This window comes from Arachis hypogaea, chromosome 20, assembly GCF_003086295.3.
Source record: "Arachis hypogaea cultivar Tifrunner chromosome 20, arahy.Tifrunner.gnm2.J5K5, whole genome shotgun sequence".
In the NCBI taxonomy this organism is placed as follows: domain Eukaryota; kingdom Viridiplantae; phylum Streptophyta; class Magnoliopsida; order Fabales; family Fabaceae; genus Arachis; species Arachis hypogaea.
Genome location: NC_092055.1, coordinates 92,608,822 through 92,634,602, shown reverse-complemented (window position 1 = coordinate 92,634,602; position 25,781 = coordinate 92,608,822). Strand labels below are relative to the sequence as shown.

The 25,781-nt window shown below is 39.2% G+C and overlaps 2 non-coding genes across 2 annotated transcripts; one reads left to right on the top strand and one right to left on the bottom strand.

The window, feature by feature from the left end:
• Positions 1-11,624: 11,624 nt before the first annotated feature.
• On the bottom strand, positions 11,625-11,732 carry LOC112788545 (small nucleolar RNA R71). The gene has a single exon (XR_003195905.1). It is a non-coding gene; the product is annotated as a small nucleolar RNA R71 (small nucleolar RNA).
• Positions 11,733-24,337: 12,605 nt separating this feature from the next.
• On the top strand, positions 24,338-24,445 carry LOC112788512 (small nucleolar RNA R71). The gene has a single exon (XR_003195872.1). It is a non-coding gene; the product is annotated as a small nucleolar RNA R71 (small nucleolar RNA).
• The last annotated feature ends 1,336 nt before the right edge of the window (positions 24,446-25,781 follow it).

Sequence of the window (25,781 nt, the reverse complement as noted above, 5' to 3'; positions counted from 1 at the left end):
TTCAATATTCCTTTAAATTACTTTCTAGTTTTATTTATTCTACTACTTTAATTATTATTTATCTTGTCAGATTTGGCTTATGGACCATTCATGTTATGATTTTCTTAATTAATATATTTGAGGTATTTCAGATTTGATTTTTGCTTTAATTTATTTGTGAATGATTTCAATTCAATTTAGATTTATTTTTCCCTGTTGACTTTGGTTAAGTAATTTATGATACTTGAGTTATCAAACTCAGCTGTGATTGGAATTGGAATTCTTTGCTGGTTAATTTGTACTCCAATAACTCTAGTCTCTCCATAGGAGTTGACTAGGACCTGATGATCAAATTGATTCATCCACCTAACTTACCTTCATAGTTAGAGGTTAATTAAAAGTGGGAGCTGAATCCAATTCTCTTCACACCTGATAAGGATAACTAGGATAGGACTTCAATTTCTCATACCTTGCCAAGAGTTTTATTATTTATTTAAATTAATCCCTACAGTTTACTTTCTTGCCCTTTTACTATTCTTACTTTTTATCTTATACATTAAAAACCCAAAATTACACTTTTACTTATAACCAATAATAAATCATACTGCCCTACAACTCCTTGAGAAGACGACCCGAGGTTTAAATACTTCGGTTATAAATTTTTGTTGGGTTTTGTTACTTGTGACAACCAAACTTTTGTACGAAGGGATTTTTGTTGGTTTAGAAACTATATCTACAACACGATTACTTTTATAAAATTCCTTACTTGCAAAAGTCCTAACATCAAATTGGCGCCGTTGCCGGGAAATTGCAAACGTGTGCCTTATTATTGGTTATTGTAAATATTTACTTTTCAATTGATTTTTCGAAAAAAAATAATTCAGATTTTTATTTTAAAATTTTTTATCTTATCTTATCTTAGTTTTAAATTTCAAAATTCAAATATTTTTTAAAATCATATCTTTTTCAAAATCTTATCTTATCTTATTTCAAATTCAAAATTTAAATTTCAATTAAATTCCAAAATTCAAAATTCAAAATTCAAAATTTAAATTTAAATTTTTAAAAATCAAACCTTTTCAAAATTTAAATCTTTTTCAAATCTTTATCTTATATTGTTGAATTTTTAAAAAATTCAAATTTCAAAATTTAAAATTCAAAATTTAATTTTCAATTTAAATTTCAAAACCTTTTAATTTAAAAACTTATCTTCCCTTACCTAACTTATCTTATCTTTTCTAATCTTAAAATCAAATCTTTTTCAAACCTTTTCTCTTATTTATTTTATTTGATGTTATTTTTCTTTGCTTGTTTATTTATTTTTGTTTTTAATTTTTATTAGTTACTATGAGTTCTCACCCCGTCGCTTTGAGTTTGGTTCTAATGTTGTTGGAAGGAATGAAAGCTATAACAGGAACATGCATCAAGGTCAGAACAATCAAAGTTGGAAGGAACCACGAGGATCTGATAAACCCTTTAGGCAACAACACCCTCCAAGATACCACGGACCATGATAATTCCACAATGCATGTCAAAACAACAGTTATGGTGGACCCTTCTGTGACAACCAACCTCCACTAGTTTGCTATAGTCAAGAGTCATTCCGAGGTGCATACCAAGATGATAGATATGGTGGACCCCCTTGTAATTACCAACAAGCCCCATCATATGCTTGTAAACCACCTCCTCAATATAGCTTTGAACCACTACACTCACAAGCCAACTACCACCATTCACCTCCATATGACCCTAACTCTTATCCACCCCAATTCCAACCCAATTACTCCCAAGAACTACCACCTCCCTATGCACCATGTCCATATCCATCACCCCAAGAATCAAGGGAGCAACTCAAAGAAACATTTGAAAAATTTTATGCCATATTTCACCAATTGAATCAAGCGATAAATCGACTGCCTTCTCCACGTTCGGACACTCAAGAAACCCCCATGGCTTCATGTGGACAATCTAATGAAGAACGTAGCATGAAGGAGATACTAGAAACTCCAGTGGACAGTACGGAGCATGACTTTATACTGGAACAAGTGGAGGAAGCTGTAATTATTGAAGAGGAAGAAGTGGTTGAAGACTTAGGAGATGCTGAACCTCCATGGGAAAGTCAAGTTATAGAGCCTCCTTCAAAGACGTTTGAAATTGATGTTGAGGAGGGTGTACAACCTCCAATGCATATCATGGTTAAAGACTTTGAAGAGGTTGATCAAGAGATGGATTCAATCATTGATGAATTCTTATCTACAATTGAATCCTCTCCCATTGGACTTGACATGGAAATTAAAGAAGAAAAAGCACAACCTCCCATGCCCTTGGTGAACAATGAAGAAGAGATCAAATTGGAAGAAAGCTACCAAGAGGAAGAGGTTGATATTGAAGAAGCTTGCAAGGAGGTGGAAGTTGTCAAAGAAGAGCCCAAGAGAATGGAGCTGGAAATCATCTTGCCAAAGTTGTTGGAGACCTCTCCCCAAAGCCATCACCATCCATCCCTTCATTCAAGTGGGTAAATCTCTCATCTCTAAGCTTAATTAGCTCACTTGAATATGCTTTGCTTGAGACAGATGTGCGACTCAGAGCTCTTTGTGGCTTTAAGAGTAAGAGGGAGATGGTTAGTGGTAGGATTCGTCATGCAAGATTCAATATGGTGGAAAGCTCAAAGTTTAAATGCAAAGGTTGGTGTAAAGCTCAACTAAATGGGTCTAGGAAGTTGGTTGGCCGCTTTAGTGAGAATTCTGATTGCTTGCTACCCGGATAGAATCATGATGATAAACAAGAAGACGGGTGTAAAAGCAAGATCTGGGACCCCGGAATTCAGTCTAGAAATCAACACTCTTGGGACCTTGTCACTTGCTTTAACCTGCTTGAAGGCTTTCTACGCCTAGTTTGGGATCCCGGAGGCCATTGGAATTACAAACATTGGTGGAGATTTTTGGATGAATTCAAGCACAAGCCACCATAACAAAGAACTCCCCAAATGTCCAACTTAAGGACTTTAACTAAAAGTGCTAGGTGGGAGACAACCCACCACGGTATGATCATTCCTTTTCAATTTTAATTTTATTTCGTTTTGTTTGTTTTTAAGTTTTATTTTATTCCATTTTATTGAACCTGGAATTATTCATAGCATCTACATTAGCATTGCATATTGTATACTACATAATCGCATAAAAAAAAAACATCCCACGCGAGCGCATAGGCTACGCGTGGGCGTCGAATGGAAATCGGAGTAAAGATCCAAATCCCAGAAAGTTGGGCTGGAATTGTGCGGCTGGTGTGCGTTTAGCACAAATCAGCCCACGCGTTCGCGTCCCTGACGCGAACACGTCACTCGCACCACACACACCCCACGCGAAAGCGTGAGCGACGCGTGGATTTCATAGACCCCATTGAAAACAGAGAGTTGCACCAAAACGACGCTGGAACTGTGCGTTTAGCACAAATTTCAGTGACGCGTTCGCGTGCTTCACGCGTACGCGTCCCTTACCTTTTTCCCAATTCACACGAAAGTGTCAACGACGCGTTCGCGTCAACACCCTTTTTGCCCAAAATCACGCGATCGCGTGCACCACCGTTCGCATGGATTCGAAAACACTAACGCCCTTCACGCAAAACCCTACCCATTCACGCGAAAACCACCCCCACCCCCACATCTGCAACCTCTCTTCCTCCCATCTCTCAACCCCCACCCCTCCTCGCCGCCCAGACCCGACGGCCGCGCCGCCCCGACCGCCGACGACTCCCCCTCCTTCTTCTTTCCTTTCTTCTCATTCCCCCCTTCTCCCATTTCCTCCTCCCTTCACAACAACCAAAACCCCACTGCCGCCGCCCTAGCCCCGTGCTGCCACCACTGCGCCGCCACCAGCCACCACAACCCAACCCTTACCCCCTTCTCTCTTTTCCCCTCTCACCCTTAACCACCCACGACCACACAGCCCCCAGCCTCCACCTCGGACAGCCGCCGCGCTGCCTTCTGTCGCCGCCGCACCACCAGCCACCATCACCACATTCCCACCATCTCTTTGTTCCATACTTTTATTCCTCTGTGCTCCAGGTTCCACCGAACACTGATTCCTGTTTTCCGTTAATTAGTTAATTAGTTTTTCGAATTTTTTTCAAAAAAATAGGATAGTTAGAGATGCATGATTGTAGTGGATTTTAGGTGGTTAGGTAGCTAGGATGTGGTTAGTGGATCTAGGCCTGATAATTGCACCGTTCTTGCTTACTGTTTTTATCCGATTCACATTTTGAATTTGCTGTAATGCTGTGCTGTTCCTATGTTGTTCTTCATATTTGATGTTACTGTTGAACTGTTCTTTACTGTTCTTACTAATTGTTAATCTTTTCAGCACTATTTAATTTCATATGAACTGATTTTTTTTGCTATTTTACTCCTCGGGAACATCCAATTTTAGCTGGAATGCTGCCCAATTTTCTGCAAATTTATTTAATCTACTCCATTCATGTATTGGTTTGAAAACTCATTATTTTGCATTACTTGGTTATAATCAAACCAATTCCTGAATGCACGGGCTAGCATTCTTATTCCTTTTTGTTTCCTGAGTACTAAATTGCTTATTGATGATTTTATTCTCATTTTCAACTTACTTTATTTATCAGAATTATCATCAATAAACTGCAATCCTTGCTTGAATATGAGTTAAATGTTCCTCAACTTTGTGCATTTCTTGGTAACTAGGCAAACAATTCTCATGCCACTCACTTTAACTTCCTTTTTAACTCCTAACCAGCTTCACTTTCTAACTTCTTTGGGTCTTTACCTAACTACTCTACCTTTCTAACTCAAGGCATGATTACTGTTTTTCCTAGTTAACTTGAATTTCACTTCTATTATATTTTGGATTGTGATTTTTACCCTCAGCCTTTTAACTCGAATACACTCCAATTTATACACATATTCAACTCATTTCATGCTTTTATTGTTCTTTTTGCTTTTATGCTTACATTGACAAACCTTACTTGCCTACTTATTTTTCTGCTTTAGTTCTTCAATTATATCCTGCTACTTCCGCTTTTCAGGATGTCTGACCCCCAAAGGAAAGGAAAAGGCAATGCTACCACAGGCAAACGAAAAAGAGGAGAATCTACTACCTCTATCCTAGATCTCCTTCACGATGATTCCTGACGGGAAAAGAACTTTATCCCGCAGGAAAAGGCCGACCAGCTCCTCACTGCCACAGATCCAATAAAATTTGCAAACAGATACTGCAAGCTCAAATGTCCAGTGTTTGCCACTTCCAGGAACATCTATCTGGAAAGAACTCTTAAAATTCCAGAAGAACTCACCCAGTACACTTCCGAACAGATAAAACAAAGAGGTTGGTTCTTCATGGAAAGGAACTTGACAGAGGTCAATGCCTCCTGGGTTAGAGAATTTTACTGTAACTATTTCAAGACCTCCTTGGATGCAGTGCACCTCAGAGGGAAACATATTTTGATCACTGAGGAAGCTATTGAGGACATCCTCCGGCTTCAGCCTAAGTCAGATCAGCCTGACGGTTACCAAAAGGCTGAAGAGGATATGGGATACATGAGATTTGACTGGGACGCAGTCAAGCAGAGAATAACCATTGATCCTACTGCCCCATGGGTCATGGGAAAGAACATAGTGATGCCTAAGGGAATTAAGTTGATTTACTTGAATGATGAGGCTTGGCTTTGGCACCAGATTCTGAGTAACTATGTCATGCTGAGCACTCATGAGACAGAGCTGCTCGCTGCTATGATCACCCTCATCTGGTATGTGATGGAGGGTAAGGACCTGTATCTTCCACGTTTCATCCGATATTATATAGCCAGGGTCCATGTCAGATGCACTCTCCCTTTCCCTTATTTGATTACCCAGCTAGGCCGCTGAGCTGACGTGCCTTGGGAGCTGGCTGATGAGAAGCCAACTGCTGCACACTGCAAGAAGATCATTCCTCACAGCAGAAAATTTCTGGCATTAGGGTACAGACTTCTTTTTCTCACTGCCTCGGGTGAGGCAGCCACATCTTCAGATGCCCCTTTTGCATCCACTGCTGCACCAGCCCCATCCACTGCACCTCCACTTGCTCCTGAACCCATTTATCATCTAGTGCACCGCCTCTTCGCACGCCTAGATCATATGGAGCGTCGCCAGAAGTGGCGTTATGAGCACCTCAAGTTGATGATCCGATCCAACAGCGACATCCCCTCTGAGCCTGACACCGCTTCTGAGCCATCTGATGCGGAGGCGGATGATCATGAGGAGGAGGCACATGCCCAGGCAGAGCAGGGAGGACCTGAGCAGGCTGCACCACACCATGAGGAGCCCCACCAGATCTAGGCCGCAGATCCGGAGATCCCTATACAGACAGAGCCTCCGCTTCAGCAGGCAGCTCCTCTTACACTTCCAGAGATTGCAGACCCTCAGCCTACCACAGAGTCACCAGCAGCCCATCCTTCTGGAGATGACACTTCTCACACCCAGCTTCAGTGAGCATCGAGGACGATGCTATTATTTAAGTGTGGAGAGGTTGCCATCTCTGGCGTACTTTATTTTGGTGAACCACTCTTCAGACACTCTTTTTTATCTTATTTTGGTTATTTTTCTGTATTTTTATCTTTATTTTTAATTTTATCTTATCTTGTCTTTCAGTACTTGCACATTTTTCTGTATTTTTACAGTATTTCTGCATTTTACACTTTAGTTTTTATACTTATCTTAGACATTTAGTTTAGTTTAGTTGCAATTTTAGTTATTAAGTTGTGATATAGAACATATAGATTAATTAGTTAAGTTTATCCTTTTAGCATACGGTAACTTGGATTAATTAAAAATAAAAAGAGTAAACTAAAGACTTTAGCATAACAGAATCACAACAATCCACACACTATATATATATAGGTCAATTTACACAACATTTTTCAAGGAAAAATACTAAGATTTTAAGGGGCCACCCTAAGATTCACATTGAGAATAATGGGAACCTTGATTTCTACTTGCATAACATACATGACTGATATATGATTTTTGAGCTAGAGAACACACAGCCTGTGAGTTTTTGAGCTTATCTATATGGTTACATTATTTAACCATAATTATTTCATTCTTGTGTGTTCGCCTTTCTTTTTTATTCTGGTGATCTTTACTTTGTTTTAATCTATATGTCCAGTATAGAATATAGATACATACCAAGAGATAATTGATGCCATCATTTTAATTTTTTCTCACTTATCCCAAATAAGCGTACCTTTTACATCACCCTTGTTAGCCCCCTTGAGCTTTTAAATCCTCTCCTGTTCTATAACCACATTACTAGCCTTAAGCAGAAAAATAAATCAAATATCCCAAGTTGAATCCTTGGTTAGCTTAAGATAGAGATTGTGTATCTACTAAGTGTGGGGAAACATGGGAACATGGGTTGATAGGAAAAGGATTAACTCAATAAGATAATAAGGATTTTGGGAGCATGCTCATGTAAAACAAATTTAAAATACCATGTGCATTGATATATGTTCTGTTTATGTTTCAAAAAAAATTCCTTTTTGTTACCTAAGTAAATAAGGGGACTGATGAGCGGATAATTTATACGCTTTTTGGCATTGTTTTTAGTATGTTTTTAGTAGAATCTAGTTACTTTTAGGGATGTTTTCATTAGTTTTTATGTTAAATTCACATTTCTGGACTTTACTATGAGTTTGTGTGTTTTTCTGTGATTTCAGGTATTTTCTGGCTGAAATTGAGGGACTTGAGCAAAAATCAGATTCAGAGGTTGAAGAAGGACTGCTGATGCTGTTGGATTCTGACCTCCCTGCACTCAAAGTAGATTTTCTGGAGCTACAGAACTCGAAATGGCGCGCTTCCAATTACGTTGGAAATTAGACATCCAGGGCTTTCCAGCAATATATAATAGTCCATACTTTGGCCAAGAATAGACGACGCAAACTGGCGTTCAACGCCAGCTCTCTACCCAATTCTTGCGTCCAGCGCCAGAAAAGGATCCAAAACCAGAGTTGAACGCCCAAACTGGTACAAATGCTGGCGTTCAACTCCAAGAAGGACCTCTACACGTGCAACACTCAAGCTCAGCCCAAGCACAAACCAAGTGGGCCCCGGAAGTGGATTTATGCATCAATTACTTACTTCTGTAAACCCTAGTGACTAGTTTATTATAAATAGAACTTTTTATCATTGTATTCACAGTCTTGGTTACTCCGGTTCCCCTCTGGGGCCGAGACCAATGAACTCCATTATCACTTATGTATTTTCAACGGTAGAGTTTCTACACTCCATAGATTAAGGTGTGAAGCTCTGCTGTTCCTCAAGGATTAATGCAAAGTACTACTGTTTTCTATTCAATTCATCTTATTTCGCTTCTAAGATATTTATTCGCACTTCAACCTGAATGTGATGAACGTGACAATCATCATCATTCCCTATGAACATGTGCCTGACAACCACTTCCGTTCTACATTAGATTGAATGAGTATCTCTTAGATCTCTTAATCGGAATCTTCGTGGTGTAAGCTAGAATGATGGCGGTATTCAAGAGAATTCGGAAAGTCTAAACCTTGTCTGTGGTATTCCGAGTAGGATTCAATGATTGAATGACTGTGACGAGCTTCAAACTCGCGATTGCTGGGCGTAGTGACAGACGCAAAAGGATAGTAAATCCTATTCCAGCATGATCGAGAACCGACAGATGAATAGCCGTGCCGTGACAGGGCATTTGGATCATTTTCCCGAGAGAAGACCGAAAGTAGCCATTGACAGTGGTGATGTATCACATAAAGCCAGCCATGGAAAGGAGTAAGACCGATTGGATGAAGATAGCAGGAAAGCAGAGGTTCAGAGGAACGAAAGCATCTCTATTCGCTTATCTGAAATTCTCACCAATAAATTACATAAGTAATTCTATCCTTTATTATTTACCTTTTAATTATCTAATCCAATCACATTTAACCCTACCTGACTGAGATTTGCAAGGTGACCATAGCTTGCTTTATACCAACAATCTCCGTGGGATTCGACCCTTACTCACGTAAGGTATTACTTGGACGACCCAGTGCACTTGCTGGTTAGTTGTGCGAAGTTGTGAACCATGGTATTGGCATCATGTTTTTGGCGCCATTACCAGGGAAAGAAAGAGCGATGAATTTTACATAATCAAAGTGTAATCACAATTTCTGTGCACCAAGTTTTTGGCGCCGTTGCCGGGGATTGTTCGAGTTTGGACAACTGACGGTTCATCCTGTTGCTCAGATTAGGTAATTTTCTTTTTGTTTTGTTTTCAAAAATTTTTCAAAAATTTTTCTTTTGTTTTCGAAAAAAAAATAATAATAAAAATAATGTTTTCAAAAATAAATTATTCTATGGCTTCAAAATTTTTAAGAATGAATTCTAGTGTTTCATGAAGCATGTGAAGCCTGGCTGGCTGTAAAGCCATGTCTAAATTCTTTTGGACTGAGGCTTCCACGCATAAGTATATGAAGTTGGATGAAATATCAGCTGTTGTATACATGAGAGGTATCTATGTTTGCTGAAGCTTGGCTGGCCATTGGCCATGTCTAGTGTTTTGGACCGGAGCTTTCATTGAAAGCTTGGCTGGCTAGTGAGCCATGTCTAATTCCTGGACTGAAGCTTTAGACTAAAAATGCAAGATTCCTGGAATTCATATTAAAAAAAAATTTTGGAATCCTTATTTTCCTTTTTCAATTAATTTTCGAAAAATCCAAAAAAAAAATTAGAAAATCATAAAAATCAAAAATATTTTTCTGTTTCTTGTTTGAGTCTTGAGTCATGTTATGAATTTGGTGTCAATTTCATGTGTATCTTGCATTTTTTTTCGAAAATTCATGCATTCATAGTATTCTTCATGATCTTCAAGTTGTTCTTGGTAAGTCTTCTTGTTTGATCTTTGCATTTGCATGTTTTGTGTCTTTTCTTATTTTTCATATGCATTCTTGAATTCTTAGTGCCTAAGCATTAAAGAATTCTAAGTTTGGTGTCTTGCATGTTTTCCTTGCATTAAAAATTTTTCAAAAATATGTTCTTGATGTTCATCATGACATTCAAAGTGTTCTTGGTGTTCATCTTGACATTCATAGCATTCTTTCATGCATTCCTTGTTTTGATCCATAACTTTCATGCATTGCATCATTTTTCTTATTTTTCTCTCTCATAAAAAAAATATCTTTCCCTTTTTATCTCTTAAAATTTCGAAAATTAGATTTGACTTTTTCAAAAATTAAAAAAAAAAATCTAGTTGTTTTTATGAGTCAAATCAAATTTTCAATTTAAAAATCTCATCTTTTTCAAAATCTTTTTTCAAAAATCAAATCTTTTTCAAATTTCTTAGTTATTTTCGAAAATTCCAAAAATATTTTTCAAAAATATTTTTCTTATTTTTTATATCAAATTTTAGAAAATAACATAATCAATTAATGTTTTGATTCAAAAAATTTCAAGTTTGTTACTTGCTTGTTAAGAAAGATTCAAACTTTAAGTTCTAGAATCATATCTTGTGATTTCTTTTGAATCAAGTCATTAATTGTGATTTTAAAAATTCAAATCTTTTTCAAAAACTAATTTCAATCATATCTTTTCAAAATATCTTCTTATCATATCTTTTTTAAAAATTTGATTTCAAAATATCTTTTCTAACTTCCTAACTTCTTATCTTTTCAAAATTTGTTTCAACTAACTAACTAACTTTTTGTTTGTTTCTTATCCTTTTCAAAACTACCTAACTAACTCTCTCTCTCTCTATTTTCGAAAATATCTTCCCCTTTTTTCAAAATTTCTTTTTAATTAACTAATTATTTTATTTTTTATTTGAATTTTCGAAAAACTAATAACCTTTTTAAAAAAAAAAAGCTATTTTCAAAAATCACTAACTCTTTTTCAAAAATTATTTTCGAAATTTCCCCTCTCTCATCTTATTCTATTTATTTATTCATCTACTAACATCTCTCCCTCACCCACCAAAAATCCGAACCCTCTCTCTCTCTTTCTGAGTTCAGATTTTTCTCTTCTTCTTTTCTTCTACTAACAATAAGGAACCTCTTTACTGTGACATAGAGGATTCCTCTTCTTTTCTTTTTCTCTCCTCTTTCTTATGAGCAGGGACAGAGAAAAAGGCATTCTTGTTGAAGCTGATCCAGAACCTGAAAGGACTCTGAAGAGAAAATTAAGAGAAGCTAAATTACAACAATCCAGAGACAACTTGATTGAAAATTTCGAACAAGTAAAGGAGATGGCAGCCGAACCCAACAACAATGCAAGGAGAATGCTTGGTGACTTTACTGCACCAAATTCCAATTTACATGGAAGAAACATCTCCATTCCTGCCATTGGAGCAAACAACTTTGAGCTGAAACCTCAATTAGTTTCTCTGGTGCAATAGAACTGCAAGTTTCATGGACTTCCATCTGAAGATCCTTTTCAGTTCTTAACTGAATTTTTGTAGATATGTGATACTGTTAAGACCAATGGAGTAGATCCTGAAGTCTACAGGCTCATGCTTTTCCCTTTTGCTGTAAGAGACAGAGCTAGAGTATGGTTGGACTCTCAACGTAAGGATAGCCTGAACTCTTGGGATAAGCTGGTCAAGGCTTTCCTAGCCAAGTTCTTTCCTCCTCAAAAGCTGAGCAAGCTTAGAGTGGATGTTCAAACCTTCAGACAGAAAGAAGGTGAATCCCTCTATGAAGCTTGGGAGAGATACAAAGGACTGACCAAAAAGTGTCCTTCTGACATGCTTTCAGAATGGACCATCCTGGATATATTCTATGATGGTTTGTCTGAGTTATCTAAGATGTCATTAGATACCTCTGCAGGTGGATCCATACACCTAAAGAAAATGCCTGCAGAAGCTCAAGAACTCATCGACATGGTTGCAAATAACCAGTTCATGTACACTTCTGAAAGGAATCCTGTGAATAATGGGACGCCTGTGAAGAAGGGAGTTCTTGAAATTGATACTCTGAATGCCATATTGGCTCAGAACAAAATATTGACTCAGCAAGTCAATATGATCTCTCAGAGTCTGAATGGAGTGCAAGCTGCATCCAACAGTACTCAAGAGGCTTCTAATGAAGAAGAAGTTTATGATCCTGAGAACCCTGCAATAGCAGAGGTGAATTACTTAGGTGAACCTTATGGAAACACCTATAACTCATCATGGAGAAATCATCCAAATTTCTCATGGAAGGATCAAAAGCCTCAACAAGGCTTTAATAATGGTGGAAGAAACAGGTTTAGCAATAGCAAGCCTTTTCCATCATCCACTCAGCAACAGACAGAGAATTCTGAGCAGAATCCATCTAGCTTAGCAAACTTAGTCTCTGATCTATCCAAGACCACTGTAAGTTTCATGAATGAAACAAGGTCTTCCATTAGAAATTTGGAAGCACAAGTGGGTCAGCTGAGTAAAAGGTTCACTGAAATCCCTTCTAGTACTCTCCCAAGCAATACAGAAGAGAATCCAAAAGGAGAGTGCAAGGCCATTGACATAAGCACCATTGCCGAACCTGTAAGGGAAGGAGAGGACGTGAATCCCAAGGAGGAAGACCTCCTAGGACGTCCAGTGATCAATAAGGAGCTTTCCTCTGAAGAACCAAAGGACTCTGAGGCTCATCTAGAGACCATAGAGATCCCATTAAACCTCCTTATGCCATTCATGAGCTCTGATGAGTATTCCTCTTCTCAAGAGAATGAGGATGTTACTGAAGAGCAAACAGCCAAGTTTCTTGGTGCAATCATGAAGCTGAATGCCAAATTATTTGGCATTGATACTTGGGAAGTTGAACCTCCCTTGTTCATCAATGAACTAAGTGATCTGGATCAACTGACATTACCTCAGAAGAGACAGGATCCTGGAAAGTTCATAATACCTTGTACTATAGGCACCATGATCTTTAAGGCTCTGTGTGACCTTGGTTCAGGGATAAACCTCATGCCCCTCTCTGTAATAGAGAAACTGGAAATCTATGAGGTGCAAGCTGCTAAAATCTCATTAGAGATGGCAGACAATTCAAGAAAACAGGCTTATGGACAAGTAGAGGACGTGTTAGTAAAGGTTGAAGGCCTTCACATCCCTGCTGATTTCATAGTCCTGGATACTGGAAAGGAAGAGGATGAATCCATCATCCTAGGAAAACCTTTCCTAGCCACAGCAAGAGCTGTGATTGATGTGGACAGAGGAGAATTAATCCTTCAATTGAATGAGGACAACCTTGTGTTTACAACTCAAGGATCTCTCTTTGCATCCATGGAGAGGAAGCATAAAAAGCTTCTCTCAAAACAGAGTCAAACAAAGCCCCCACAGTCAAACTCTAAGTTTGGTGTTGGAGAGTTTCAACAATGCTCTGAACATCTGTGAGGCTCCATGAGAGCCCACTGTCAAGCTATTGACATTAAAGAAGCGCTTGTTGGGAGGCAACCCAATTTTTATTTATCTAACTATATTTTTCTTAGTTATATATCTTTATAGGTTCATGATCATGTGGAGTCACGAAATAAACCAAAAAATTAAAAACGGAATCAAAAACAGCAGAAAAAAAATCACACCCTGGAGGAGCATCTGTTTGGCGTTCAACGCCAGAACAGAGCATGGTTCTGGCGCTGAACGCCCAAAATGGGCAGTGTTTGGGCGCTGAACGCCCAGAACAGGCATGGTTCTGGTGTTCAACGCCAGAAATGGCCAGTAAATGGGCGTTGAACGCCCAAAATGGGCACCAACCTGGCGCTGAATGCCCAGAGTTGTGTGCAAGGGCATTTTACATGCCTAATTTGGTGCAAGGTTGTAAATCCTTGAACACCTCAGGATCTGTGGACCCCATAGGATCATCTCAGGATCTGTGGACCCCACAGGATCCCCACCTACCTCCACTCACTTCTTCTCATCCTTCACCACTCTCTTTCACACAATCTCATAAACACTCTTCCCCAAAAAACCCTTCACCAATCACCTCAATCTCTCTTCCCCATCACCTCTTCACCACTCACATCCATCCACTCTTCCCCATAAACCTACCTCATAAACTCTACCTACCTTCAAAATTCAAAACCAATTTCCCACCCAAACCCACCCTAAATGGCCGAACCTTAACCCCCTCCCTCCCCTATATATAGCCCTCCATTCTTCCTCATTTTCACACAACACAACCCTCTCTTCTCTTCTTGGCCGAAACACAACCCCTTCTCCCTCTCCTCCATTTTTTCTTCTTCTTCATCTATTCTTTCTTCTCTTGCTCGAGGGCGAGCAAAATTCTAAGTTTGGTGTGGTAAAAGCATAAGCTTTTTGTTTTTCCATTACCATTGATGGCACCTAAGACCGGAGAATCCTCTAGAAAGGGGAAAGGGAAGACAAAAGCTTCCACCTCCGAGTCATGGGAGATGGAAAGGTTCATCTCCAAAGCCCATCAAGACCACTTCTATGATGTTGTGGCCAAGAAGAAGGTGATCCCCGAGGTCCCTTTCAAACTCAAAAGAAATGAGTATCCGGAGATCCGACATGAAATTCAAAGAAGAGGTTGGGAAGTTCTAACAAATCCCATCCAACAAGTCGGCATCCTAATGGTTCAAGAGTTCTATGCCAATGCATGGATCACCAAGAACCATGATCAAAGTAAGAACCCGGATCCAAAGAACTACGTTACAATGGTTCGGGGGAAATACTTAGATTTTAGTCCGGAGAATGTGAGGTTGGCGTTCAACTTGCCCATGATGCAAGGAGATGAACGCCTCTACACTAGAAGGGTCAACTTTGATCAAAGGTTGGACCAAGTTCTTATGGACATATGTGTAGAAGGAGCTCAATGGAAGATTGACTCCAAAGGCAAGCCGGTTCAACTAAGAAGATTGGACCTCAAGCCTGTAGCTAGAGGATGGTTGGAGTTCATTCAATGCTCAATCATTCCCACTAGCAACCGGTCTGAAGTTACTATAGACCGGGCCATCATGATCCATAGCATCATGATTAGAGAAGAGGTGCAAGTTCATGAGATTATACCTCAAGAACTCTACAAGGTGGCTGACAAGTCCTCCACTATGGCAAGGTTAGCCTTTCCTCACCTCATTTGCCAATTGACATAGAGGGAGATATCCTCATTAAAGAGGACAAGCCCATCACTAAGAAAAAGATGGAGCAAGCAAGAGAGCCCATTCATGGAGCTCAAGAGGCGCAGGAAGCTCATCACCATGAGATCCCGGAGATGCCTCAAATGCATTTTCCTCCACAAAACTATTGGGAGCAAATCAACACCTCCCTAGGAGAGTTAAGTGCTAACATGGGACAATTAAGGGTGGAACATCAAGAGCACTCCATCATGCTCCATGAAATAAGAGAAGATCAAAAAGCAATGAGGGAGGAGCAACAAAGACAAGGAAGAGACATAGAAGAGCTCAAGGACATCATTGGTTCCTCAAGAAGGAAATGCCACCATCACTAAGGTGGACTCATTCCTTGTTCTTATTTCTTCTGTTTTTCATTTTCTCTATGTTAAGTGCTTATCTATGTTTGTGTCTTCATTACATGATCATTAGTAGTTAGTAACTATGTCTTAAAGTTATGAATGTCCTATGAATCCATCACCTCTCTTAAATAAAAAATGTTTTAATTCAAAAGAACAAGAAGTACATGAGTTTCGAATTTATCCTTGAACTTAGCTTAATTATATTGATGTGGTGACAATGCTTTTTGTTTTCTGAATGAATGCTTGAACAGTGCATATGTCTTTTGAAGTTGTTGTTTAAGAATGTTAAATATGTTGGCTCTTGAAAGAATGATGACTAGGAGACATGTTATTTGATAATCTAAAAAATCATAAAAAAGATTCTTGAAGCAAGAAAAAGCAGCAAAGAACAAAGCTTGCACAAAAAAAAAAATAGGCGAAAAAAATAAATAGAAAAAGCAAGCAGAAAAAGCCAAAAGCTCTTAAAACCAAGAGGCAAGAGCAAAAAGCCAATAACCCTTAAAACCAAAAGACAAGGGCAAATAAAAAGGACCCCAAGGCTTTGAGCATCAGTGGATAGGAGGGCCTAAAGGAATAAAATCCTGGTCTAAGCGGCTAAACCAAGCTGTCCCTAACCATGTGCTTGTGGCGTGAAGGTGTCAAGTGAAAACTTGAGACTGAGCGGTTAAAGTCAAGGTCCAAAGCAAAAAAAAGAGTGTGCTTAAGAACCCTGGACACCTCTAATTGGGGACTTTAGCAAAGCTGAGTCACAATCTGAAAAGGTTCACCCAATCATGTGTCTGTGGCATTTATGTATCCGGTGGTAATACTGGAAAACAAAGTGCTTAGGGCCACGGCCAAGACTCATAAAATAGCTGTGTTCAAGAATCATCATACTGAACTAGGAGAGTCAATAACACTATCTAAACTCTGAGTTCCTATAGATGCCAATCATTCTGAACTTCAATGGATAAAGTGAGATGCCAAAACTATTCAAGAGGCAAAAAGCTATAAGTCCCGCTCATATGATTGAAGCTATGTTTCATTGATAGTTTGGAATTTATAGTATATTCTCTTCTTTTTATCCTATTTGATTTTCAGTTGCTTGGGGACAAGCAACAATTTAAGTTTGGTGTTGTGATGAGCGGATAATTTATACGCTTTTTGGCATTGTTTTTAGTATGTTTTTAGTAGAATCTAGTTACTTTTAGGGATGTTTTCATTAGTTTTTATGTTAAATTCACATTTCTGGACTTTACTATGAGTTTGTGTGTTTTTCTGTGATTTCAAGTATTTTCTGGCTGAAATTGAGGGACTTGAGCAAAAATCAGATTCAGAGGTTGAAGAAGGACTGCTGATGCTGTTGGATTCTGACCTCCCTGCACTCAAAGTGGATTTTCTGGAGATACAGAACTCGAAATGGTGCGATTCCAATTGCGTTGAAAAGTAGACATCCAGGGCTTTTCAGCAATATATAATAGTCCATACTTTGGCCAAGAATAGATGACATAAACTGGCGTTCAACGCCAGCACTCTACCCAATTCTGGCGTCCAGCGCCAGAAAAGGATCCAAAACCAGAGTTGAACGCCCAAACTAGCACAAATGCTGGCGTTCAACTCCAAAAAGGACCTCTACACGTGCAACACTCAAGCTCAGCCCAAGCATACACCAAGTGGGCCCGGAAGTGGATTTATGCATCAATTACTTACTTCTGTAAATCCTAGTGACTAGTTTATTATAAATAGAACTTTTTATCATTGTATTCACAGTCTTGGTTACTCCGGTTCCCCTCTGGGGCCGAGACCAATGAACTCCATTATCACTTATGTATTTTCAACGGTAGAGTTTCTACACTCCATAGATTAAGGTGTGAAGCTCTGCTGTTCCTCAAGGATTAATGCAAAGTACTACTGTTTTCTATTCAATTCATCTTATTTCGCTTCTAAGATATTCATTTGCACTTCAACCTGAATGTGATGAACGTGACAATCATCATCATTCCCTATGAACGCGTGCCTGACAACCACTTCCGTTCTACATTAGATTGAATGAGTATCTCTTAGATCTCTTAATCGGAATCTTCGTGGTGTAAGCTAGAATGATGGCGGCATTCAAGAGAATCCGGAAAGTCTAAACCTTGTCTGTGGTATTCCGAGTAGGATTCAATGATTGAATGACTGTGACGAGCTTCAAACTCGCGATTGCTGGGCGTAGTGACAGACGCAAAAGGATAGTAAATCATATTCCAGCATGATCGAGAACCGACAGATGAATAGCCGTGCACATGAGATAAGACTTGGTGCGCAGAAATTGTGATTACACTTTGATTATGTAAACTTCATCGCTCTTTCTTTCCCTGGTAATGGCGCCAAAAACATGATGCCAATACCATGGTTCACAACTTCGCACAACTAACCAGCAAGTGCACTAGGTCGTCCAAGTAATACCTTACGTGAGTAAGGGTCGAATCCCACGGAGATTGTTGGTATGAAGCAAGCTATGGTCACCTTGTAAATCTCACTCAGGTGGATATAAAATAGTAATAGGGTTTTCGAAAATAATTAAAAAGATAGGGATAGAAATACTTATGTAAATCACTGGTGAGAATTTCAGATAAGTGAATAGAGATGCTTTCGTTCCTCTGAACCTCTGCTTTCCTGCTATCTTCATCCAATCAGTCTTACTCCTTTCCATGGCTGGCTTTATGTAATGCATCACCATTGTCAATGGCTACTTTCGGTCTTCTCTCGGGAAAATGATCCAAATGCCCTGTCATGGCACGGCTAATCGTCTGGAGGCATCACCTTTGTCAATGGTTTACATCCTATCCTCTCAGTGAAAATGGTCAATGCACCCTGTCACGGCACGGCTATTCATCTGTCGGTTCTCGATCATGCTGGAATAGGATTTACTATCCTTTTGTGTTCTGTCACTACGCCCAGCAATCGCGAGTTTGAAGCTCGTCACAGTCATTCAATCATTGAATCCTACTCGGAATACCACAGACAAGGTTTAGACCTTCCGGATTCTCTTGAATGCCGCCATCATTCTAGCTTACACCACGAAGATTCCGATTAAGAGATCTAAGAGATACTCATTCAATATAATGTAGAACGGAAGTGGTTGTCAGGAACGCGTTCATAGGGAATGATGATGATTGTCACGTTCATCACATTCAGGTTGAAGTGCGAATGAATATCTTAGAAGCGAAATAAGATGAATTGAATAGAAAACAGTAGTACTTTGCATTAATATTTGAGGAACAGCAGAGCTCTACACCTTAATCTATGGAGTGTAGAAACTCTACCGTTAAAATTACATAAGTGAAAGGTCCAGGCATGGCCGAGATGGCCAGCCCCCAAAACGTGATCACAGGATCAAAATACAATCCAGGATGTCAAATACAATAGTGAAATGTCCTATTTATAATAAACTAGCTACTAGGGTATACAGAAGTAAGTAATTGATGCATAAATCCACTTCCGGGGCCCACTTGGTGTGTGCTTGGGCTGAGCTTTTGAGTGTTGCACGTGTAGAGGTCCTTCTTGGAGTTGAACGCCACCTTTTGTGCCATTTTGGGCGTTCAACTCTGGTTTTGGATCCTTTTCCGGTGCTGGACGCCAGAATTGGTCAGAGAGCTGGCGTTAAACGCCAGTTTGCGTCGTTTAAACTTGGGCAAAGTATGGACTATTATACATTTCTGGAAAGCCCTGGATGTCTACTTTCCAACGCAATTCGAAGCGCGCCATTTCGAGTTCTGTAGCTCCAGAAAATCCATTTTGAGTGCAGGGAGGTCAGAATCCAACAGCATCAGCAGTCCTTCTTCAACCTCTGAATCTGATTTTTGCTCAAGTCCCTCAATTTCAGCCAGAAAATACCTGAAATCACAGAAAAACACACAAACTCCTAGTAAAGTCCAGAAATGTGAATTTAACATAAAAACTAATGAAAACATCCCTAAAAGTAACTAGATTCTACTAAAAACATACTAAAAACAATGCCAAAAAGCGTATAAATTATCCGCTCATCACAACACCAAACTTAAATTGTTGATTATCCCCAAGCAACTGAAAATCAAGTAGGATAAAAAGAAGAGAATATACTATAAATTTCAAACTATCAATGAAACATAGCTTCAATCATATGAGCGGGACTTATAGCTTTTTGCCTCTTGAATAGTTTTGGCATCTCACTTTATCTATTGATGTTCAGAATGATTGGCATCTATAGGAACTCAGAGTTCAGATAGTGTTATTGATTCTCCTAGTTTAGTATGATGATTCTTGAACACAGCTATTTTATGAGTCTTGGCCGTGGCCCTAAGCACTTTGTTTTCCAGTATTACCACCGGATACATAAATGCCACAGACACATAATTGGGTGAACCTTTTCAGATTGTGACTCAGCTTTGCTAAAGTCCCCAATTAGAGGTGTCTAGGGTTCTTAAGCATACTCTTTTTTTTGCTTTGGACCTTGACTTTAACCGCTCAGTCTCAAGTTTTCACTTGACACCTACACGCCACAAGCACATGGCTAGGGACAGCTTGGTTTAGCCGCTTAGACCAGGATTTATTCCTTTAGGCCCTCCTATCCACTGATGCTCAAAGCCTTGGGATCCTTTTTATTACCCTTGCCTTTTGGTTTTAAGGGCTATTGGCTTTTTGCTCTTGCCTCTTGGTTTTAAGAGCTTTTGGCTTTTTCTGCTTGCTTTTTCTTTCTATTTTTTTCGCCTATATTTTTTTTTTCTCTGCAAGCTTTGTTCTTTGCTGCTTTTTCTTGCTTCAAGAATCATTTTTATGATTTTTCAGATTATCAAATAACATGTCTCCTTGTCATCATTCTTTCAAGAGCCAACATATTTAACATTCTTAAACAACAACTTCAAAAGATATATGCATTGTTCAAGCATACATTTAGAAAACAAGAAGCATTGCCACCACATCAATATAATTAATCTAAGTTCAAGGATAAATTCAAAACTCATGTACTTCTTGTTCTTTTGAATTAAAACATTTTTCATTTAAGAGAGGTGATGGATTCATAGGACATTCATAACTTTAAGACAAAGTTACTAACTACTAATGATCATGTAGTGAAGACACAAACATAGATAAGCACATAACATCGAAAATGAAAAACAGAAGAAATAAGAACAAGGAATGAATCCACCTTAGTGATGGTGGCGTTTCCTTCTTGAGGAACCAATGATGTCCTTGAGCTCTTCTATGTCTCTTCCTTGTCTTTGTTGCTCCTCCCTCATTGCTTTTTGATCTTCTCTTATTTCATGGAGCATGATGGAGTGCTCTTGATGTTCCACCCTTAATTGTCCCATGTTGGCACTTAATTCTCCTAGGGAGGTGTTGATTTGCTCCCAATAGTTTTGTGGAGGAAAATGCATTTGAGGCATCTCCGGGATCTCATGGTGATGAGCTTCCTGCGCCTCTTGAGCTCCATGAATGGGCTCTCTTGCTTGCTCCATCTTTTTCTTAGTGATGGGCTTCTCTTCCTTAATAGGAATGTCTCCTTCTATGAAAGCTCCAGCTGAGTAACATAGATGGCAAATAAGATGAGGAAAAGCTAGCCTTGCCATGGGGGATGACTTTTTGGCTATTTTGTAGAGTTCATTAGAGATGACTTCATGAACTTCTATTTCCTCTCCAATCATGATGCTATGAATCATGATGGCCCGATCCACAGTAACTTCAGATCGGTTGCTAGTGGGAATGATTGAGCATTGAATGAACTCCAACCATCCTCTAGCCACAGGCTTGAAGTCCAATCTTCTTAGTTGAACCGGCTTGCCTTTGGAGTCAATCTTCCATTGAGCTCCTTCCACATATATGTCGATAAGGACTTGGTCCAACCTTTGATTAAAGTTGACCCTTCTAGTGTAGGGGCGTTCATCTCCTTGCATCATGGGCAAGTTAAACGCCAACCTCACATTCTCCGGACTAAAATCTAAGTATTTCCCCCGAACCATTGTAACGTAGTTCTTTGGATCCGGGTTCTTACTTTGATCATGGTTCTTGGTGATCCATGCATTGGCATAGAACTCTTGAACCATTAGGATGCCGACTTGTTGGATGGGATTTGTTAGAACTTCCCAACCTCTTCTTTGAATTTCATGTCGGATCTCCGGATACTCATTTCTTTTGAGTTTGAAAGGGACCTCGGGGATCACCTTCTTCTTGGCCACAACATCATAGAAGTGGTCTTGATGGGCTTTGGAGATGAACCTTTCCATCTCCCATGACTCGGAGGTGGAAGCTTTTGTCTTCCCTTTCCCCTTTCTAGAGGATTCTCTGGTCTTAAGTGCCATCAATGGTAATGGAAAAACAAAAAGCTTATGCTTTTACCACACCAAACTTAGAATTTTGCTCGCCCTCGAGCAAGAGAAGAAAGAATAGATGAAGAAGAAGAAAAAATGGAAGAGAGGGAGAAGGGGTTGTGATTCGGCCAAGAAGAGAAGAAAGGGTTGTGTTGTGTGAAAATGAGGAAGAATGGAGGGCTATATATAGGGGAGGGAGGGGGGTTAAGGTTCGGCCATTTAGGATGGGTTTGGGTGGGAAATTGGTTTTGAATTTTGAAGGTAGGTGGAGTTTATGAGGTAGGTTTATGGGGAAGAGTGGATGGATGTGAGTGGTGAGAAGAAGTGAGTAGAGGTAGGTGGGGATCCTGTGGGGTCCACAGATCCTGAGATGATCCTGTGGGGTCCACAGATCCTGAGATGATCCTGTGGGTCCACAGATCCTGAGATGATCCTGTGGGGTCCACAGATCCTGAGGTGTTCAAGGATTTACACCCTTGCACCAAATTAGGCATGTAAAATGCCTTTGCACACAACTCTGGGTGTTCAGCACCAGGTTGGTGCCCATTTTGGGCGTTCAACGCCCATTTGTTGGCCATTTCTGGCGCTGAACGCCAGAACCATGCCTGTTCTGGGCATTCAGCGCCCAAACACTGCCCATTTTGGGCGTTCAGCGCCAGAACCATGCTCTGTTCTGGCGTTGAACGCCAGGTAGGTGCTTCCTCCAGGGTGTGATTTTTCTTCTGCTGTTTTTGATTCTGTTTTCAATTTCTATATTTATTTCGTGACTCCACATGATCATGAACCTATAAAGACATATAGCTAAGAAAAATATAGTTAGATAAATAAAAATTGGGTTGCCTCCCAACAAGCGCTTCTTTAATATCAATAGCTTGACAGTGGGCTCTCATGGAGCCTCACAGATGTTCAGAGCATTGTTGAAAATCTCCAACACCAAACTTAGAGTTTGGATATGGGAGTTCAACACCAAACTTAGTGTTTGGTTGTGGCCTCCCAACAGCAAACTTAGAGTTTAACTGTGGGGGCTTTGGTTGACTCTGCTTTGAGAGAAGCTTTTTATGCTTCCTCTCCATGGATGCAGAGAGAGATCCTTGAATTGTAAACACAAGGTTGTCCTCATTTAATTGAAGGATCAATTCTCCTCTGTCCACATCAATCACAGCTCTTGCTGTGGCCAGGAAAGGTCTTCCTAGGATGATGGATTCATCCTCTTCCTTTCCAGTATCCAAGACTATGAAATCAGTAGGGATGTAAAGGCCTTCAACCTTTACTAACACGTCCTCTACTTGTCCATAAGCCTGTTTTCTTGAATTGTCTGCCATCTCTAATGAGATTTTAGCAGCTTGCACCCCATAGATTCCCAGTTTCTCTATTACAGAGAGGGGCATGAGGTTTATCCCTGAACCAAGGTCACATAGAGCCTTAAAGATCATGGTGCCTATAGTACAAGGTATTATGAACTTTCCAGGATCCTGTCTCTTCTGAGGCAATGTCAGTTGATCCAGATCACTTAGTTCATTGATGAACAAGGGAGGTTCAACTTCCCAAGTATCAATGCCAAATAATTTGGCATTTAGCTTCATGATTGCACCAAGAAACTTGGCAGTTTGCTCTTCAGTAACATCCTCATTCTCTTCAGAAGAGGAATACTCATCAGAGCTCATGAATGGCATAAGGAGGTTCAATGGAATCTCTATGGTCTCTAGATGAGTCTCAGATTCCTTTGGTTCCTCAGAGGGAAGCTCCTTATTGATCACTGGACGTCCTAGGAGGTCTTCCTCCTTGGGATTCACGTCCTCCTCTCCCTCATTGGGTTCGGCCATTTTGGTTATGTCAATGGCCTTGCACTCTCCTTTTGGATTTTCTTCTGTATTGCTTGGGAGAGTGCTAGGAGGGATTTCAGTGATCCTTTTACTCAGCTGGCCCACTTGTGCTTCCAAATTTCTGATGGAAGACCTTGTTTCATTCATGAAACTCACAGTGGCCTTAGATAGATCAGAGACTAAGTTTGCTAAGCTAGATAGGTTCTGCTCAGAATTCTCTATCTGTTGCTGAGTGGATGATGGAAAAGGCTTGCCATTGCTAAACCTGTTTCTTCCACCATTATTAAAGCCTTGTTGAGGCTTTTGATCCTTCCATGAGAAATTTGGATGATTTCTCCATGATGAGTTATAGGTGTTTCCATAAGGTTCACCTAAATAATTCACCTCTGCCATTGCAGGGTTCTCAGGATCATAAGCTTCTTCTTCAGAAGATGCCTCTTGAGTACTGTTGGATGCAGCTTGCATTCCATTCAGACTCTGAGAAATCATAATGACTTGCTGAGTCAATATTTTGTTCTGAGCCAATATGGCATTCAGAGTATCAATCTCAAGAACTCCCTTCTTCATAGGCGTCCCATTATTCACAGGATTCCTTTCAGAAGTGTATATAAATTGGTTATTAGCAGCCATGTCAATGAGTTCTTGAGCTTCTGCAGGCGTTTTCTTCAGGTGAATGGATCCACCTGCAGAGGTATCCAATGACATCTTAGATAACTCAGACAGACCATCATAGAATATATCCAGGATGGTCCATTCTGAAAGCATGTCAGAAGGACACTTTTTGGTCTGTCCTTTGTATCTCTCCCAAGCTTCATAGAGGGATTCACCTTCTTTTTGTCTGAAGGTTTGAACATCCACTCTAAGCTTGCTCAGCTTTTGAGGAGGAAAGAACTTGGCTAGGAAAGCCTTGACCAGCTTATCCGAAGAGTTCAGGCTATCCTTACGTTGAGAGTCCAACTAGCTCTGTCTCTTACAGCAAAAGGAAAAAGCATGAGCCTGTAGAATTCAGGATTTACTCCATTAGTCTTAACAGTATCACATATCTGCAAGAATTCAGTTAAGAACTGAAAAGGATCTTCAGATGGAAGTCCATGAAACTTGCAGTTCTGCTGCATCAGAGAAACTAATTGAGGTTTCAGCTCAAAGTTGTTTGCTCCAATGGCAGGAATGGAGATGCTTCTTCCATGTAAATTGGAATTTGGTGCAGTAAAGTCACCAAGCATCCTCCTTACATTATTATTATTTTCGGCTGCCATCTCCTCTTCTTGTTCGAAAATTTCGGAAAGGTTATCTCTGGATTGTTGTATTTTAGCTTCTCTTAGTTTCCTTTTCAGAGTCCTTTCAGGTTTTGGATCTGCTTCAACAAGAATATTCTTGTCTTTGCTCCTGCTCATATGAAAAAGAGAGAACAGAAAAATAATAATAATAGGGGTCCTTTTTACCACAGTATAGAGGTCCCAGTGTGAATAGAGGAAAAGAAGAAGAAGAAATTCAAACACAGATGGAAGAGGGGATTCGAATTTGGGTGAGATGAAGTGTTAGTAGATGAATAAATAAATAGAATAAGATGAGAGAGGAAAATTTCGAAAATAATTTTTGAAAAAGAGTTAGTGATTTTTGAAAATAGTTTTTGAAAAAGGTTAGTAGTTTTCGAAAATTAAAATAAAAAATTAAAATAATTAGTTAATTAAAAAGAAATTTTGAAAAAGAGGGAAGGTATTTTCGAAAATTAGAGAGAGAGAGAGTTAGTTAGGTAGTTTTGAAAAGGATAAGAAACAAACAAAAAGTTAGTTAGTTAGTTGAAACAAATTTTGAAAAGATAAGAAGTTAGGAAGTTAGAAAAGATATTTTGAAATCAAATTTTTGAAAAAGATATGATAAGAAGATATTTTGAAAAGATATGATTGAAATTAGTTTTTTGAAAAAGATTTGAATTTTTAAAATCACAATTAATGACTTGATTCACAAGAAATCACAAGATATGATTCTAGAACTTAAAGTTTGAATCTTTCTTAACAAGCAAGTAACAAACTTGAAATTTTTGAATCAAAACATTAATTGTTATTGTTATTTTCGAAAATTTGGTATAAAAATAAGAAAAAGATTTTCGAAAAATATTTTTGGAATTTTCGAAAATAACTAAGAAAAATGAAAAAGATTTGATTTTTGAAAAAGATTTTGAAAAAGATAAGATTTTTAAATT